Source organism: Onychostruthus taczanowskii, unplaced genomic scaffold (genome assembly GCF_017590055.1).
Source record: "Onychostruthus taczanowskii isolate IOZ18803 unplaced genomic scaffold, ASM1759005v1 scaffold72, whole genome shotgun sequence".
NCBI classification, from domain to species: Eukaryota; Metazoa; Chordata; class Aves; order Passeriformes; family Passeridae; genus Onychostruthus; species Onychostruthus taczanowskii.
Window position 1 is genome coordinate 3460780 of NW_024505008.1, and position 17253 is coordinate 3478032.

Here is a 17253-nt window from a genome sequence, read left to right on the forward strand (position 1 = left end):
ACAAGGACAAACCGCCATTAATTAGCTAAGTATTGCCTTCATCATGAGGTTACTACACAGAGTAGTAGGCTATTTGCATTAATTTCTGATTATATACAGTGAGTTGAATGTCCAATTTAGTGGCATTAATTGCATGTATATAGCTACATAAATAGGTTGATATTTTTACAAATACATAAATGCAGAGGTTTTTTTTTTTAAAATATTCATGTACAATCTTGAATACAATATTTACAAACAACCTGTTGTGCTATAGCCACAATTGCATCAAACACACTAAGAAATCTTGCAAGACTTTGTGGTTTCACAACCACAGTTGGAGAATCTAAAACAATACCTAGCAAAAGTATTGCTGCAGCTGTTACAGTAGCTTTCTCGTTTAGATTGGTGTGCCACATACAAGACAAAAGTGGCTAGAAGAGGACCATGCAGCACATCAGTAGCAGAGAAACAAAAGTTTAACCTTTCTCAATCCAGTGTACAGTGGTACTTACAAATAGAAGTGAGTGTTCTGCTCCAGCTTCATACACTGGGAAACACTTATCTGTGAAAGTTTTATGAGTAATAATTAAACAGGCAATTGAGTCTTCAAAGAACCTGAGCCACAGGTAATATTAGTAAGCACTAAAAATCCTATTCATGTATGGTGTATTACCCCTTTAAACCACACAGTTTGTAAGGAATTGAGGGAGACCATGACTAGCATATTTACACCCTTGATGAAAATTCTTAAAAGCATGAAAAAATCTTACCTCCATGCTGATTAAAAGAGAAGGGTGAAGTATTTGCTTTGGACTGGTCTGAAGTTCAGCGATTCCCCAAAGCGCTAACCTTTAAACACCAAAAGGAATATTACAAGTTCAGTTTTCCTCCAAGTCTGATGTTTTCATATCTCCTTTAACTTTGGAATGTTCTTGCTAGTCCAAAGAACAATTTTGATCTGGATGGTGATTCCAGTTTACATTTTTGAAGTGAGAACATGTCTTGATACAATTCTGTATTTTAGACTTACTGAGGCTTAATGGCTGTGAACACTTCTGATTTCTCAAAAAAGTAGGGGTGTTTTTAAAACGTATCTCAGAGTAGCATGTTATTTCAACTTGATGGCTACACCTGCCATCTCTCTCATGTCCTCACGAACTCAGCAAATGCATTTAGCTTTCTCTGAGGAACTCATGGAAAAATTTTATGAGCTCAGCCCGTTCAAAGTGATCAGGGTGTGACTTTGCTGAATGCCTGTATAGTACAAATTGACTACTGACAGAAGACAAAAATCTGTAAACACAAATGCAAAGAGGACAAGTTTTAATGTCCTCTCAGTAGTATCTAGAAGTTGCTGTTTTGAGTGTATTGAAATACACACTCATGTTCTCTCATGTAAATGAAGCGCACTTGACACTTTGAAGTTAAATGTATACTTGCAGATGAAATGGAAGTTTCTCCCATGCTTCAATTATCTATGCCATCAGTAGCAATATTCACAGTGTAGGAAGGTGCTCCCACATTGGAGATCAAGCTATCAAAAATTTTTCTTGGAAACAGTCTGGTTCATGGGTATTTCACTGGTGAAAATCATAAAAGAAGATGAGTGTTTTATGCATAGGCAGTAAGTGTTCTCAAGGAAAAGAAAAAGTGTTCTCCTTTCAAATATTATGGTTACATTGAGTTTGTCACCCACCCTAGACCTAACTGCTTTGCCAGAGGCATATTCATCATCTATTTGCCGTTTTGCTGACTTCCTTGCAGACCCTCATGCTGGTCTGGCACATAGCAGGAAGGTGTAAAACCCATCACTGATTTATAAAACACTCATACATTTAGAGACTTTTCATTTTGTAGCTTTTATTTGTTTCCCAGTGACTGAGACCCTCTAGGGTACAGAAGTTTATTAAAGTATCGCACAGAAGTGCAAAAATAGTATGTAAAATATTGTGTGAATTGTAACCATATCCTGTATTGCATTGTAACTCATAGGACTATAATGCACACACACAAAAATATTTGTAGTTGATGTGAGGGACATCTATTCACTTTTTAACTAAAAGAAGGCAAGGTGATTGTCTTACTTAATATGCATTAGTAAAGCAATATTGCTTTTTAAATGCCTTTATTGAATGCAAGATAAACATATAAATGGAGGAAATTTCAAACAAATATCTTTGATAGATTATTCACAAGCATTCAGGCCCTAGTTATTCTCATATTCTGGCTGTTTCATGACTACAGCACTGAATAAGCAGCTAGAGGATTCATAAAAAATTTAGAGACATACAAACATATTCTAACGCAGGAGGACATGAAAAAAAACCTTTTTTATTTAGAATTCTGATTCACCACCACTGAAGCAGGGTTTTTGTTCAGCATGTGACAAATGATAGACTCTGGATAGCTGATTATATGGAAGTTTTGCTTCACTCAAGTAGATGTGGTACTGGAAAAGCTGAGAAAAACTGTGAAGTTCATCTGTTCGCTGTGTCATGCTTCCTAGCATAATGCTGCCAACATCTTGTCTGATCTCTGCTGTAAGCCACCACTGTTCTGCTGAGCAGAAGCTCCCATCTGTGGCTTCTATCTTTCTCAAATGCTTTGAACAAGTCAGGGAGGGCAAAAAGTGCAAGGTGAGATCTCACCACTGGGCTGGAAGCTGTCTACGCCAACTGAATTCAGTGCAACTGCATGAACAAAGAGGGATCACTTGAGTTAATTGGAACACCATATTATGTTAAAAATACTGTCTCTCAGTCTTTCAGAGATATGAGCCGTCTAGTCTGAAGGGATTGATGTATCAACTTATTAAGTGCTGCATAAGTACCCAGTGCCTATGTTTACCTTTCCATGGGATTTTGCACAAAAAGGAAATATGTGGCCTATAACAGACTTGGAAAATAACCTTTAAAAATTAAAGTACATCAACAGTTTTCGTTTTCTGGTATTTGTCTGTTTCAAATGTGCAGCTGCAACTTTAGTGTCCTCGGTAAGACAGTCTTCCACAAGAGTCCATCAAGTCCTTCTCAAACAGAATTTACTCTGGAAGATTCCTGTATTTGTATTCAAATTCACATGGATTTTAAAGTGATAAATAGTTTTGGTGGTTTATCATTACACATCGCCCTACTGTGAAGAGAACATCAGTCATTCTTGGTAACCACTCTTCAAAATTTAATGTACCTTTGTTTCAGCCTGACACCAATTTGCCTTTCAGATGTGAATTGCCATTTCAGTGCTATTCCTGTTCAAGCAAGAAACTATGCTTTCTTTGGTGGGATTTACATAGTTTTCCATTTGATATTTCAAAAGGAACTGAGAAAGAATGAGAACTGGGTTTTTCTTCCAATATTTACTCCTCCCTTGTACATCTCTGTCATGGATGTAAGAATTTTTTTTGTATTTGGAACTCTCCTGGTTTTATGTAAATATCAAATTGGCATTAAATGATTTTGTAAGGACTTCTGTAGTTGGTTAAATTTTCTTATACTTAACAATGTGCCAAAGAATGAGTACAAATTTCTTTGTGTATTTCAGTTAGTTTTCAGGCTTGATTAAGTCACAAACACAAAGGATCCTTGTCTTCTGATATTTTGTCACTTCTGTATGACTGCTCTAGCACAGACCAAAAAGTTAAAATGTAGAGAAATATTAGAAAAAAATGTATGCAGTTTCTTGAATCTTAAAAAAATTCATGCTACAGCTTTTCATAGAAACTATTTATTTCTTGACACCATTACATGTGAATTCTTAGGAAAAGATGCAGAACCTTTTAATTAAATAAAGTAGCTGATATTGCATAGAATCAACAAATATCAACAGGTTATTTTGATAACAGGGAAATACCTAGTATTCTTGTCAACAAGAATAGATATAAATAGACGTGCTCACAGATGTAATTTTTTCCCCCTCATAATCAGGATAAACCAGTAATGGAGGATATGCATTAGCAGCATTAGGAAGAAAAAGACAAATCATGGGGACTATTGTATCTCCAAAGCACAGCATATGACTATTGAATCACAGATCAACCACAATACATCTCAGAAGAATGTCACATATAATTGGAAAATAAATGTAACTTCTGCAAGCAAAAGACACTAAAGGCAGTGCAAACTTCACCAGAGTGCAGAGGAACATGGTTGCAAAGTCTAATTTAGCACGTGTTTTCTAAGTGTGCTATGCAAAAAAATTCTGATTTTGTTTAAGAGCATGAAAAGCTATACCAGTAGAAGTGATGTCAGTATCAAGCAAACAGAAGACAAGTCAGGTGACACATGTAATAAGGTTAAGTGTCCACAAACATAGTGAGGTTACTGGAAAAGACAATATTTAGCCATAATTGCCCCATAGGGTGTGTGATAACACTTATTTGCTATTCTAAAAAGCTATAATGTTAACAAAAGTACCATCAATTTTGATGTGGGCTATTAACATATATAAAGGAAGACTCTTAATTTTTAAGCAGGAAGTGAAAATGTGCTTAATGGCAATATTTTAATAATTAATTATTTAACTATGTACTGTGGTCGTTTTGATGTTTATACATTAATCAATTATGTTATAATTGTATATTGACCCAAAATATGTAAACTGCTGTGAGGTAAACTTGTATTTCTTATTTAGGCCAGTGTGTGCCACACAGCTAAAATAGTAACTTGCCATAGAAATGGCTCCATATACTTGAGCAAAATGAATCCAAAATGAAACTTTAGAGAGTTGAAGAAAAATTTAAACATTTCTAAAGTTGTCCAGCAGCGAGAGGGGTAATTTTCACTTTAGTTTCTGTTTTCATGTGAAAGTATACAATAAGCATTTTGTTTGGCAGGTATTTTTTAATTTATGGTAACTGATTTTTCTGCAAAATATCCCGTTCATTAGATACTCCGCAAAATGCATGCTTATTTTAAAGTTTTTAAAGTAACTCCCCCTCCCCCCAAACAGCAACAAAAACACCTCATAAAAGAAAAGAAAGTAAGAAACAAAAATAAGCAATAAGCCCAAAAGAAATCAAGTCTTGATTTTCTGTGGCATAATTTCATAGACCAATTTGATGTGATCACTGTTTTCTCAGACACTGTTCTCACATATAAATGATACTGCTTGTAACTCACTGAGGTGAAATATTTATCTAGAAAAATAATTTGGGCCACTGCTATAGAAAATGAACGCTACATTCTTTGCATGGAAAAAGAGCATGGGATATGATTTCCCCCTAAGGCATGTTCTTCTGCAATATATAAAAACTTTTTTCTCCTATGTGTGCAAATACACTCCTTTCTTACATTACAAGGGGGTGCATAAAAGGAGCCATTCTAAACTCTCCTGATTAAAATAAATATACTCATAAAGGATGCAAGAGACTAAACTACTGCATCTCCAAAACAGCAGTAACTTACATATCAACAAGTTATTTTCAAGTTTGACAAAGGAAGTAATCGGCTATCAACAAGGGATAATTGCCTGAGCAAACTAGTCTTTACATCTCATACATGCTGTCACCTTGGTAAGAAAGAAATACACCACTATCAATTCATGAGAAAAAAATATTTGAAACATTCCTTTAGAGACTGCTTCTCTCAGCTCTTTGAGAGAAGATACACACAACTTGGAACATATCTAATCTCTATTCTTTTCTTATCACTGAAGAGTATCTTAACACACCACAAAATTCATAAGCTAGGCAGCTTCGGGCTACATTGGAAAGGATCCATTTTAGATTGGAACATAAATTTTAATCTGAGATTTACCTGTGGCTGTCATAGGTGAAAGTGGGTTAGTGACAAAATCCTTCAAGAATAAATGAAGGGACTCTTAAGTAAAAGAGACAAAATTATCTGAGTTTTATACCAATATAGTCTGCTTTGAGAACTAGATGAATATGCACAGACACACAGCCTCTCTTGTATTAATGTAATACAAATATTCATTTGACTGAAATGCTCTTGGCCCAGGGGTGACAGAATTTTGAGCACATGCATGGATGCCATTTTTATTAAAGCAATGTGCAAGGTGTTAAATAATTATGTAAATTTGTCCATACATATTTTACTGCACTTTAACATGTAACACAGATAGAAACAGGTAGCACAGAAAAGATTTCTTTTTTTCATTAGAAAAGAAATCCTTTCCTTAAAGCCATGTACTAAAAAGGTATTTAATTAAGAAAAGCCACAAGTGGTGGTAACCTGTAAAGTATCAGAGGGGCTAGCTGTAATGCATAAACAGTAATTTTCTGCAAAGTAGAAAAGGACCTCTTCTTTCTAGGGACCATTGTCTACTTTTTCTGTTAGCATTATTTTACCTGCATTTAGGTATTAAATAGAATTTTATTAACTGGAACAACACATTGGCCTCTCTTTCTGTTCTGCAAAAGAAACAAGTCTTAATTTTCCCTATCTCTTCAACTTCTATTCAAATAAATTAGCTCCCTTAAGCTACTTGTAGCACTATCAGTTTGAGGCCAAATAGGTAAAAATGAATTAAAAAAACTTTTCCCAAATTGATTCATCCTGAATAATGATATGGGATGTTCATATTATGGAGCCTGGTAGGATTGCTTCACCAAGACAGTAAACATTGCAAAAATAGAGTCAGAACTTGAATTTTCCTAAATTAATTACAATAAGACATATGGGAAGATTATTTTTTTCTGTTCAACACTTATGATCTCTTCCAACAATGAAAAGTGGAAAGGTCTTAAAAGATTTTTGGCAGCAGTTTGGCAAAAGATATAAACTACTGTCAAGCATAATATGGAAGAAAAGCCATCTCAGTTGACAGAAACAATATGCTTCAATTTTTCTCTTGGTTATGATTTTGTATTCCAGTGGTATTTTGAATTCCAAATTAATTGCTGTGTTAGTTAAGGAAAAAAGAAACTTCCCTTAACCACAGGAAAGTAATGAATGCAATCTATCAGCATAGTCAGCAATTACTTTTTTTGTTTTCTTGCTTGCACATAGTGACTTGTGGTTGGTAAAGTCTGCAGCTTGGTCTGGAGTTTGAAGAGCTCCTACTGTACCCTAGCATGGTTCTATTTCTAAAGCACAGATTTAATCTGGACAGGATCTCTCCATACTACAAATTAAATGAAATTCACAAGATTTAAATAAAAACAAACCAGTTAAAAGCAGAGTGCATAGGTTGACATTTTCCATTCAAAAATTACAGTGCCAGTTCCTGTGAATTTTGTGTATTTTATCAATGGTAATCCTGACACAGGAAAAACATCCCTCATAACAAATTGCTGCACAGAAAAAAAAAATATATCATCAACGCCTGTCCCTAGTAGAGTAATAAAATGTTGCAGATTTCAGAGATAAAAACTTCATAATAAAATATACTTGTATGAAAATGATAAGATTACTTTTTGAATTGAAACAAAGATGGAAACTGTTTTCTGAAGTGGAAAACTGGAAGATTAAAATTAAATCATTGCTTCTATGCCTTGACTGAAAGAAAATAAGGTATTACAAATATCATTCAACTTTTATTAGTGTGTGGCAGTAAATGAAAAATGGGACTGTTCACCCTAGGAGCAAAACAGGTGAAATTTATTAGGAGTGAACAGTCTCATTTGTTGTACCACAATCTTGATACTAAAACAAGAACTGAGCTACCAGAACATCCTTAGCTTGGCTTGAAGAAAGAAATCAGACTGTGTAGACTTCCCTGATGAAATAAAATGTCAGTGATGAGGTCTTCCTATCTCCTCCCATGTCTGTCAAATTCATCCCTGACAATTATAGTTTTTTCCATGTTACTTTTCATCAATCACAGCTCATGTTTCCCAAGAAGAGTATTTTCCCATGCCTAACTTTTTGGCAGAGGTCATTAGATAATACAAAAGACATATGCTCTCATAGCATCAGGTTTGTTTATAAAGCAGCCATTTATTGCAGATGGATGTAAGTTTCACATCTAGTGATAGCTTTTGTTCAGTTTCCATTCTTGTCAGCAGCTTTCAGAACATAGAAGGATCTTTCCTAATTGCAGAGCGTGTCAGAAGCTCACAAAAGTGTGAGAGGGAAGACATATTTTCTGTGCCACATTCTCAGAGACAGGCTTGCTGTGTTGATTTAGTACGCCCTGATTTTTTGGTGGCAGGGGAGGGCCACAGGGAGAAGCTACCCCTTCTGTGAGATAATGCTGGCCCAGTTAGAGAAGTTGGTAATGCCTCTGTGGTATGTGGTGACACATTTAAGAAGAAAATCAAAACAGTGCAGGCGCAGTTTATTCCCGAGGGGTGGGAACTGCTGCGGCCATGGCTGTCGCTGCTGCCATGCCGGCGTGGCCAGCAGCGAGCTCTGCCTCCCTGGCTGCCCCTAGCTCGGCGTGCTGCAGGTGAAAGGGCAGGGGTGGCAGTGGCTGCCCCTTCCCCACTTGCGGTGGTGCCCTGCATGAAGAGAGTATTAAACAGTGCCAACACCAGGGCAGCAGCCACTGCCCATGCCATGCTGGTGGGGCTGCCTGGCCAGTAGCAAAAGCATGATGAGTGATTCTCCGACACAGAACCTAGACAAGATTACTTGTCAACGCTGTGGGATCTTGAAATAATCTTTGAATTAGTAGAACTTGTTGACAATAGTATCTATAAGTAACAGTTTTTCTTCTAGTCAGAGAAGAGGGAGATGTGACGATGTGTGAGAGAAAACAACACGGAAGCACCAAGGTCTGTGGAAAAGGAAGGGGGAGGAGGTACTCTAAGTGCTGGAGCCAAGATTCATCTGCAAGCCATGGTGAGGACTGTCATGCCATATTCAGTGAATTCTGAAGGCTGTATCACCTTGGCCTTTCACATCATACTGTTGAGGAAAGCCCAGTGTTGTGCTTGGGGAAGTGCTGGGGATACAGCAGACCCACCACATTACAGGGTACCAAACTTTCATACACCTACATACAATCAAATTTTTCATGTGTAAAACTAATGAAGTTACAACTTCTTTTCTCAATTACCCTTGGCCTAATGCAATAAAACTCTCCAAAATCTTTCCTGTTAAAGACTAGATGCAAACCCAACTGAGCAGCACAGCAAACCAGCCAGAAAACCAGACTGAAGGTGGTTTTTAGCTACATGACATGATCTGTGAACAGAACTTGGAGGAAAAGCAAAATCCACTGTAATGTACTGAGTCGTTATTGTTAACTGCAGCATAACTCTTCTGTAACAGCAGTAACATTGGTCTCAACTGGGGAAACACGGCAGGAGGTTCATGGAGTGCTCTTCCAGCATGCTGGGGAAATGATCCCTGGTGAATGCCCAAATGCTTCTTGAAACATCAGAAGTGCTGGTACTCAGTTCATGTGAAGCATGAATTACAAATATATTACGAAGGTGTATACGCTTAAAGCTGCAGCTATATGAAGCACGTCACCTGTATAGCCCAGAGGAGAAGTAAATAGCGTAATCCCAGTTAGAAGATGGATAGATGCACTAACATTTGGAGTTGAAAGGGATAAAATACCACATCAAGCAGTGGCAAAGGCAACAAGGTTTGACCTTTCCTGGGCTATAACTATGCCCAGAATAACATTATGAATGATGGTATATAAACCTAATACTACAGGGGAAGCCACCTTTCCAGGATTCTTGTATCTCTAAACCCTTCATGACTTGAGATGACAGAGGCTCCTGGGTGGGAGGTATGCCCTTTCATTTGTCCCATGGAATCCCATTCAGGTTCTGCTGTGATATTAATAGCTGATAATTGGCATTTCCTTTCACTCACATACATTCCCCGTGAAATTGCAGCAGTCTGCCAACCTGCCTAAAGCAAGTGGTGTGGAGAGAGGCGTGGTGGCAGCTGCAGGCAGCACAGCTGCCCCACGACAGTCTAAGAGCTGCCAGATTACCTGTATGGGGTGCAAACCTCCTTGGGAATGGGCTGATATGAGGTACTTCAATGCCACTGACCACCTCTGTGTATGGTCACATTTTCTCTTTTCTTTCAACTGTAGCGTTCACCAGCTGGTGACTGAAGCAAAATTTCAGGACTAACAAAGCCCAAGGGCACTTGTTGATATATAAAATAAAGATTTTTGCAACATGAAGATAAGTTGTCATTCTGGGGGTAGGGATGGGTGTTTTATTGCTTTTGTTTTTGTTTTTGTTTTTGTTTTTGTTTTTGTTTTTGTTTTTTACAGCTCAGAAAATACAACTTTTTCTGATTTTTCTCTTGAAGAAAATACCTTTGTGACAGTATGAAAAGAAATAATTAGAAGCAATATTTCAATGAAAGCTGAGCACTTTGAACTTAAGCAACCTGCTGCTTACTACTGTCCATAAAACTTCATAGTCTGTTGTGCCTGTGAGAGGATAAAAGACGATTTAATTACTTCAGCATAGAATTAAAAAAAGTTTTCTCTTCATCAGTAAGTAGATACACTGCATCCCCATAAGTCCAAATTAAGTTACATGGGCAGCAAGATGTCTGATGGATTAATTGGATTTGAAGGGCCAGAACTGTGGGGACAATATGAAGGTCTTTTTGAATACATTAATTGCAAAAGGTAGTGCAGGATGAAGATGGCCACCTCATAAATGGGGACACAGAAAAGGTGGAGGTGCTTAGTACTTTCTTTGCTCTGTCTTCAAAACTGATAATAAGCTAAGAGTGTCTCAGTTCTTTGAGCTGGAAAAAAGTGGTTATGGGAATGACAAGCTCACAGTTAAACCTGAAATTGTAAGGGATCTGCTGATCCAGTTGCATTCTATAAATCTATAAGGCTTGACTGGAATGACTGAGAACTGTCAAAAAACCTAGCTGATGTTATTGTGAAGCCTCTGTCAATGATTTTTGAATGGTCTTGGGAATCTGGAGAGGTCCCATCTGACTGGAAGCTGGCTAACATTGTCCCAGTCTTCAAAATGGGCAAGAAAGATGACCCTGTCAAGTTCAGGCCTAGCAGTCTCACTGCAGTGCCTATGGAGGCTATTCTGAGATGTATTGAAAAACACCTAAATGACAGACAACAGAGTAATTGGTCATAGCCAGCACAGCTTCATGAGGGACAAGTCCCACTTGTCCAAGCTGACTTTCTTCTATGACAAAGTAACCCACTGTAGTAGTTGCAGTAGCTGGAGTAGAGTTAATTTTCATCACAGTGGCTAGTATGGGATATATTTTGGAATTTTGCAGAACAGGGAGTTGATAATATAGAGGTTTTTCTATTATTGCCGAGCCAGACTTACACAGAGCCTTCTGCTGTTCACCACTGTGATACTGGTGAGGAAGTTGGGGGTGCATAGGAAGATGGGAGGAGACACACCCAGGACAGGTGACCCAAACTGAACAAAGAGATATTCCAGGCCATATGACATCAGAGATGACCCTGTGCAAGGCCTGGAGCTGGATTCAATGATCCTTGTGGGTCCCTTCCAACTCAGCTTATTCTGTGTGTGATTCTATGATTTTTTTCATTATCATGTTTGTTCATTCAGCTTTATTGCAATATTTGCAATTCTATCTGGAGTCAAGCTTTAGAAACAGCTTGAGTTTCTAAAGCTTGACTTTAGAAAGAACACAGAAAGTGTTCTTCTGACAAATACAGCTCAAGTTTTAGATTAAACTCTGACAGGGTTCAAACTCGCTTTGAAGCTTTCCCTGTACTGAACCTCCAAAAATCTTTTTCTCTTCTACTGGTAGTTTAAGCTTCCTTAGTTTTCAGAAATGTCTAAAATAATTTAGACCTTTTGGAAATTATTTTCTCTTTTCTTAGGCCTCTATACCAGACTTTTTAATAATGTGGGATAGACTTCTCACTTGTCCAGATTCTGATCAGGATAGGGTTGATTTTTGCATTAGCCAGGAGGAAGTATGGATAGGAACTGGAGACTATTTTATACCACCTCATGTCATTGCTGGGGGCAGGGTAAAGGGACTCATTTCCAGCGAAAAGGGGCTCCTTCCAGTCAAGAAAACATGGATGGAGAGCGAACTGGTACTGTCTATTGTCACAAGCTCTGCATTGAGCATTTTTGCATGTGAAATCTCTCTCTTTTACACTTCTATTATTAATATTGTTGTTGTTGTTGCTGTTCATTTTTCTTATCTCATTTCTATTCCCAGTAAATTTTTCTTATCTAACCTGTTATCTTTCCCTTTTGTGCATCCAGTTGAGGTGGGGAAATGGGAGGGAGTGGACCAATGTAGGTTTTTTTCTTTCTTACTTTTTTTTTTTTTTTTTTTTTTTTAATTTCGTGGGAGTAGCAAATTGGAGGCTATAAATCCTAAACAATATCACCCAAAAACCACAATGGTAAACCAACAATATAGCTTTGGAACATGAGATATAGACAATGGGATCTTATTCCAGCTGACCACCTCAGAAGACTAAGAGCAGCCTTGAAAATACAGTGGGAATTTGGGGTGCACAGACAGTCTATCAGGAAGTTTCCTTTTCACAAAGAAAGTAATAGTTGGAGTTACTGTTTGCTGTACTTTGTTATATTAAATTTCTACTGTATAATGTAATCAAAGAAATGGAACATTAGGTCTCTCACTCGTTACCATCATATTACCAGAATCTATTTTATGGTAGTTTGGTAACTAGTGTCTGTCTAGTTTTATCCCAGTCTCTGGACACTCACTGTTAAACAGTGAGCAAAGCATGAAACCACCTGTTGACTCATGACAATGTACTTAAAAGTACCAGTTGTTCAACTACAATATACGTGGCCAACTTCTGTTGCTCAGTCTGAGAAAATTTTAGAATCATCTGGGGAACTTTATAGTAAAGAAACTCACTACTGTGCTTGGGGAATACTATCTGTCTTTATTTATATATGCACGCAGCAGGATAAAACAGGACCACAGCTATCAACACTGGCTCTGAAGATTGGTGGGAGATCATATTCTACTTCTGTTACTTGTTTGCAGAACCTTTTGTGTGTAAATCAGTGGATGGCATTGTCTACCTGAATCTCTAAGTTCGTGGAGTAAGTTGATAGCTTTTCCTATTTTTCTAGGAAAATACTTCTATACACAGTTGCAATGTGTCTTATTGACTTATTGACTTGAAAAGTCTCTCTTTTATCTGTTTCAGGCTTTCAGATAAATACATATTTGGCAGCCTTAAAAATATGCGTTATACTTATGATAGGATAGTATATAACTTAATAAGTCCTTTTAAGAACAAATTATTCTTTAACCACCAGGACTGCTCTGTCCTATGGCTGTTTATAAATATATTTATTAATAATGATGCAATTACCTAACAGATTAAAAATGCTCATGCTCAATCATGCTTGAACTTCATGTAAATATACCTTAGGTCATAGAATATGCTTGTTAAAACTGCATCCTTAAAATATTTCTGAAAATAAGCAGCTACACATCTGCTAAGGCCATTTTTTTCAGTAGATCTTGGTAAATTTTACCTCTTCTTCACCCTTGCTATGTCAAATACAATTATACCCTATCATGGATTGATGTGTTGTTAAATTAGATATATTAAATGGGGGGTAACAGACACCAAAGAAATATTTACTGTAATGAAAAAGAGGTAGCTCTAAAAGGCTTAAACACCCTGTCCTTTCACCTTTGATGACTAGGTTTCAGTTTCTTGCTTTGATCGCCTGCAAAGACAAGTCTGGAGGTCAGAGATGAGTCTCTCAGAAAATCCACATCACTCTGGCTGTTTCTGCTCTGCAAAGACCTAGAGATTGAGTAGCAGCTAGGGCAGTCCTTGAAACTGTTTTGGGTGTGAAAGTTAAAATTCATGTAGTCTGTATTAAGCTTCAGCAGGAAAAAATGCCTTCTGATTACAAAGTAGTAAGAGCTCTTAGATTTCTTAATTCTTCCCTATGATTGATCTGGCAAGTTTCCAACAACTAGATTTTCTGGTAAAAAAAAAAAAATGTAAAAGCTGAGAAGGAACCACCAAAGATTGCTGTCTATGGACTGCTTAAAAATCAGTCTGCACTGTGTTCATTCAAATTGTCGCTCTAATCTTAAGTTTACCTGTGCCTTCCTCGTTTTCCACACTGCCAAAAAAAACCCAAAACCAACCAACCAAAAAAAAAACTAACCTGCTTTGTTGCTTTGTTGTTCTGCCTTTGCAATTAATCAGCTTTGTAAAGCTTCATTTGGCGCCTTCACACTGTTTAAATAAATCTGGAAACACTAAACTTGCCATGTTCAGGGGTCGAGTATGGGTATGAATCTTTATAGTACATGAATCTTTATAGTACAGGGAGTAAAATACTTCAAGGCATATCCACAAGAGATTTCATATGGACAATCAGAATTTATTTTCCCAGTGGATGGTGTAACCAGTGTAAGTGAGCACTGCGGTATGTATTAAAATCTCCTTAACCTGTCTGTGCAAATTGCATAAATCATGGCAATAAAGTCTCTATTCAACATGCTGAAGCTGAAGAGCACTGACCAGCTTTTGACCTCCTACTCTGGGCCCCAGCTGACCCTAACTTAGAAGTTCAGGCGGTCAGTAGCAGGTCACTGGGGGTATCTGCAGTCTTGCTTAATTTCAGTTTGATTGCAAGGTTAACTATAAGCTACACAGGTATCCTTTGCTGCCTTAAGTCCTCCTGACCACCACAGCACATGAGGCTCTTATGAAGCCCCCAAAGATGTGAAGAGTGCATGGGGAGGTAGAGGAGGGGAAAAAAATAATAACTGAAGTTGCTTTTTGCTGGTCATCTTCAGTTTGGCACAGACCAAGTTGGTCATTTATCAGTATAATGGATCTACAGACAGCCCTAAACAATTGTCAAACATTCTTTTAAAAGCCATTAGTTTTTCAACTAATATATATCTGGTTTGAGCATTTGTTGAACCCTTCACTTGTCACTGAAAAGGGCCTGTTAAACTAAACAGAGGTCTGATCAGTTTTCAGTGAGCTTTGAGCCTCAGAGTTCACCTGGGTCACCTAAAGATTTATGATAGCCTGGTACCGGCATCTGGCTGGAACCATGAGTTCGGCAGTGAACGGAGCCTCCCCCCACATGCCAAGTCCCACAAGGCTGCCCTGCCATTCCCAGTGGCTGCCAGAGAGGCAGCAATATTGATGACCTGTACAGATACCAAAGTGGGCATCAATAAAAGGAGATGGATGTGAACCATCCGAGTGACATGCCTCACTGCTGGGCTGGCTGGAGAGCAGGGGAAACAGGTTAAAAAAACACAGCAAAGTTATTTATACAAGCTTCAAGGACAAGGTGTTTGTCACTACTTGCATGAGAATTTAATCTTAACATGTTCTTTCTTCTGGTTTCCATCAGTCTCCAGCTTTACATGCATATAGACTGAGAACAACATTGTTTTTTGCAATAACCATCTCTTAGGTTTAAAACACACTAAAGAAACCAACAAGGTTCTCAAAATTTCTTGCCATTTTATGTTTGAAGTGTTTGCTTGCCCTTTGGAACATTTTCCGTATTCTTATTTATTATCTAAATGAGATCTAAATCTAAAATGTGATTTGTGTACTTTGAAGTATTACGTATTCATCCATATAAGAAGAAATGGTGGATGTTTACAAAGAGCTGCTCTGCTCTCCACTCACAGCATTCAAACCTCCTACTTTCCCTAAGTGGTGTTCTAAGGTGCAGCAGCTGAGACATACAAAAGGATGAAAGCCAAAACTGTACCCTTAATATGATGTGCTTTAAAGTATAGTCAGTGTTAAGCATGACCTAGCACCCGAGGAGATTGCAAGGTGTTTATTTAAATTGAATTTCCATTTGTGCCAAAACTTTCCTGTACACCCGTGTTTTACCTTCCTACAAGTGAAATTCAAATATTTCGTAGCTCAGTAACAGAAATGTAGGTTTCTATTTATCACATGCTGGTACCTTCAAGAGGGGACATTACACCATAACTAATATTTGATTTTTTTTTTCCTGGAGCCTGTGTGTAATGGGTTGAAACCAGCACACTGTGGAAAATAGAATTTAATAATTACCAGAGATCTTCTGAAGGTGATACAGTAGATTCTATCAGAAGCAGAAACAGTTACAGAAGAAGAGAACTCTTGTGTGAGGACTCCTGCCCTTTAAGTCACTCAATAGTGTACCAACAGATGGCTCTTTCTATCTGTCCTCATGTTTTGCTGCTGACTGAAATACATAGATTTTCTACTAGCAGGGATGAAGGCCGAAGAAAGGCTTGAACTTTGGTTCAGAGAAACAAGAATGGAGTAGCTTATAAAGGACTTCATATTAGCTGAAGATATAAACTTTTTTTTTGAGCAATTTTTAAAGGACCTCATGTAGCAAAAGATACAATACCTTTTTTAACCAACGTGCTGATGCAAACCACTATGTTACTGATAAACCACAGGTGGACTAATTTTCAACCAAGGTGCTCCTGAGAACACATTACCTTCACTTCTACTTCTTGAGAGGCGCTCATTTTATTTCCAGAGTGTCCATTGATTTAAATTGTAGAGGTTTTGTTTGCCAATGTGTACAATTAAGTTTGTCTGGAGAGCAAGAATAATAATTGCAATCATTAAATTCTTAAGACTTTTTCATCTTCAACAGCCTGATAACTCTGTAATTTGGTGATTCTTCGTATCCTAACCTGCTTATCGTATCCTAACCTAAACATCTGTGTGATATTAGAGAACACCTTGCTGTTTTGAGAAGGCTAATTGCATTTCTCTTGGTGAAGTATTGATGCTGTGAACAATTCAAAAGTCCTGGTAGGCTTTAGCTGCCACAGGAACTCCAGACTTTGTTTAAGGTCCAGCCAAAATTTTCAAACTCTACCACACCTCACTGACAGTTTACAAATTCCAAAAGATCACACATGGATTTGGCAAACCCTCAGGCATCTGAGAGGTGTTACAGCCTCATAGGAATTCCTGCTGTTTTACAGACCTTGTAGGAGGACTGGTATGGATATATAAATGTATTCAGTAGTTCTTCAGGATTTTATAAAATCATCAGAGCTTCTATTCTTTGCACATCTATTTCCTCACCTTAGAATTCACAGCTATAACATACAAAGCACACAGTTTCTACCCTGACACTTCATGCTTAGATCAACAAAAAGTCCTTTTCCTGACACAGCCCTTAAATACCTACATTCAGTTAATTCTGTTATGAAAGATTCTAAATTTCCAAATTTTCACTGTTCTTGGCTGACTCAGATTACAATAAAAAAATCAGTGAAGAGTACATATAGTGGAAAATTTATTGTCAAGAACTATAGCAATTTACTACAAAATTCTGAATCAAATCAAAGTGCCAGTTTTCATGTACAAAAGTAAAAAGAAATCTGTAAGGAAATGAAAATCAAG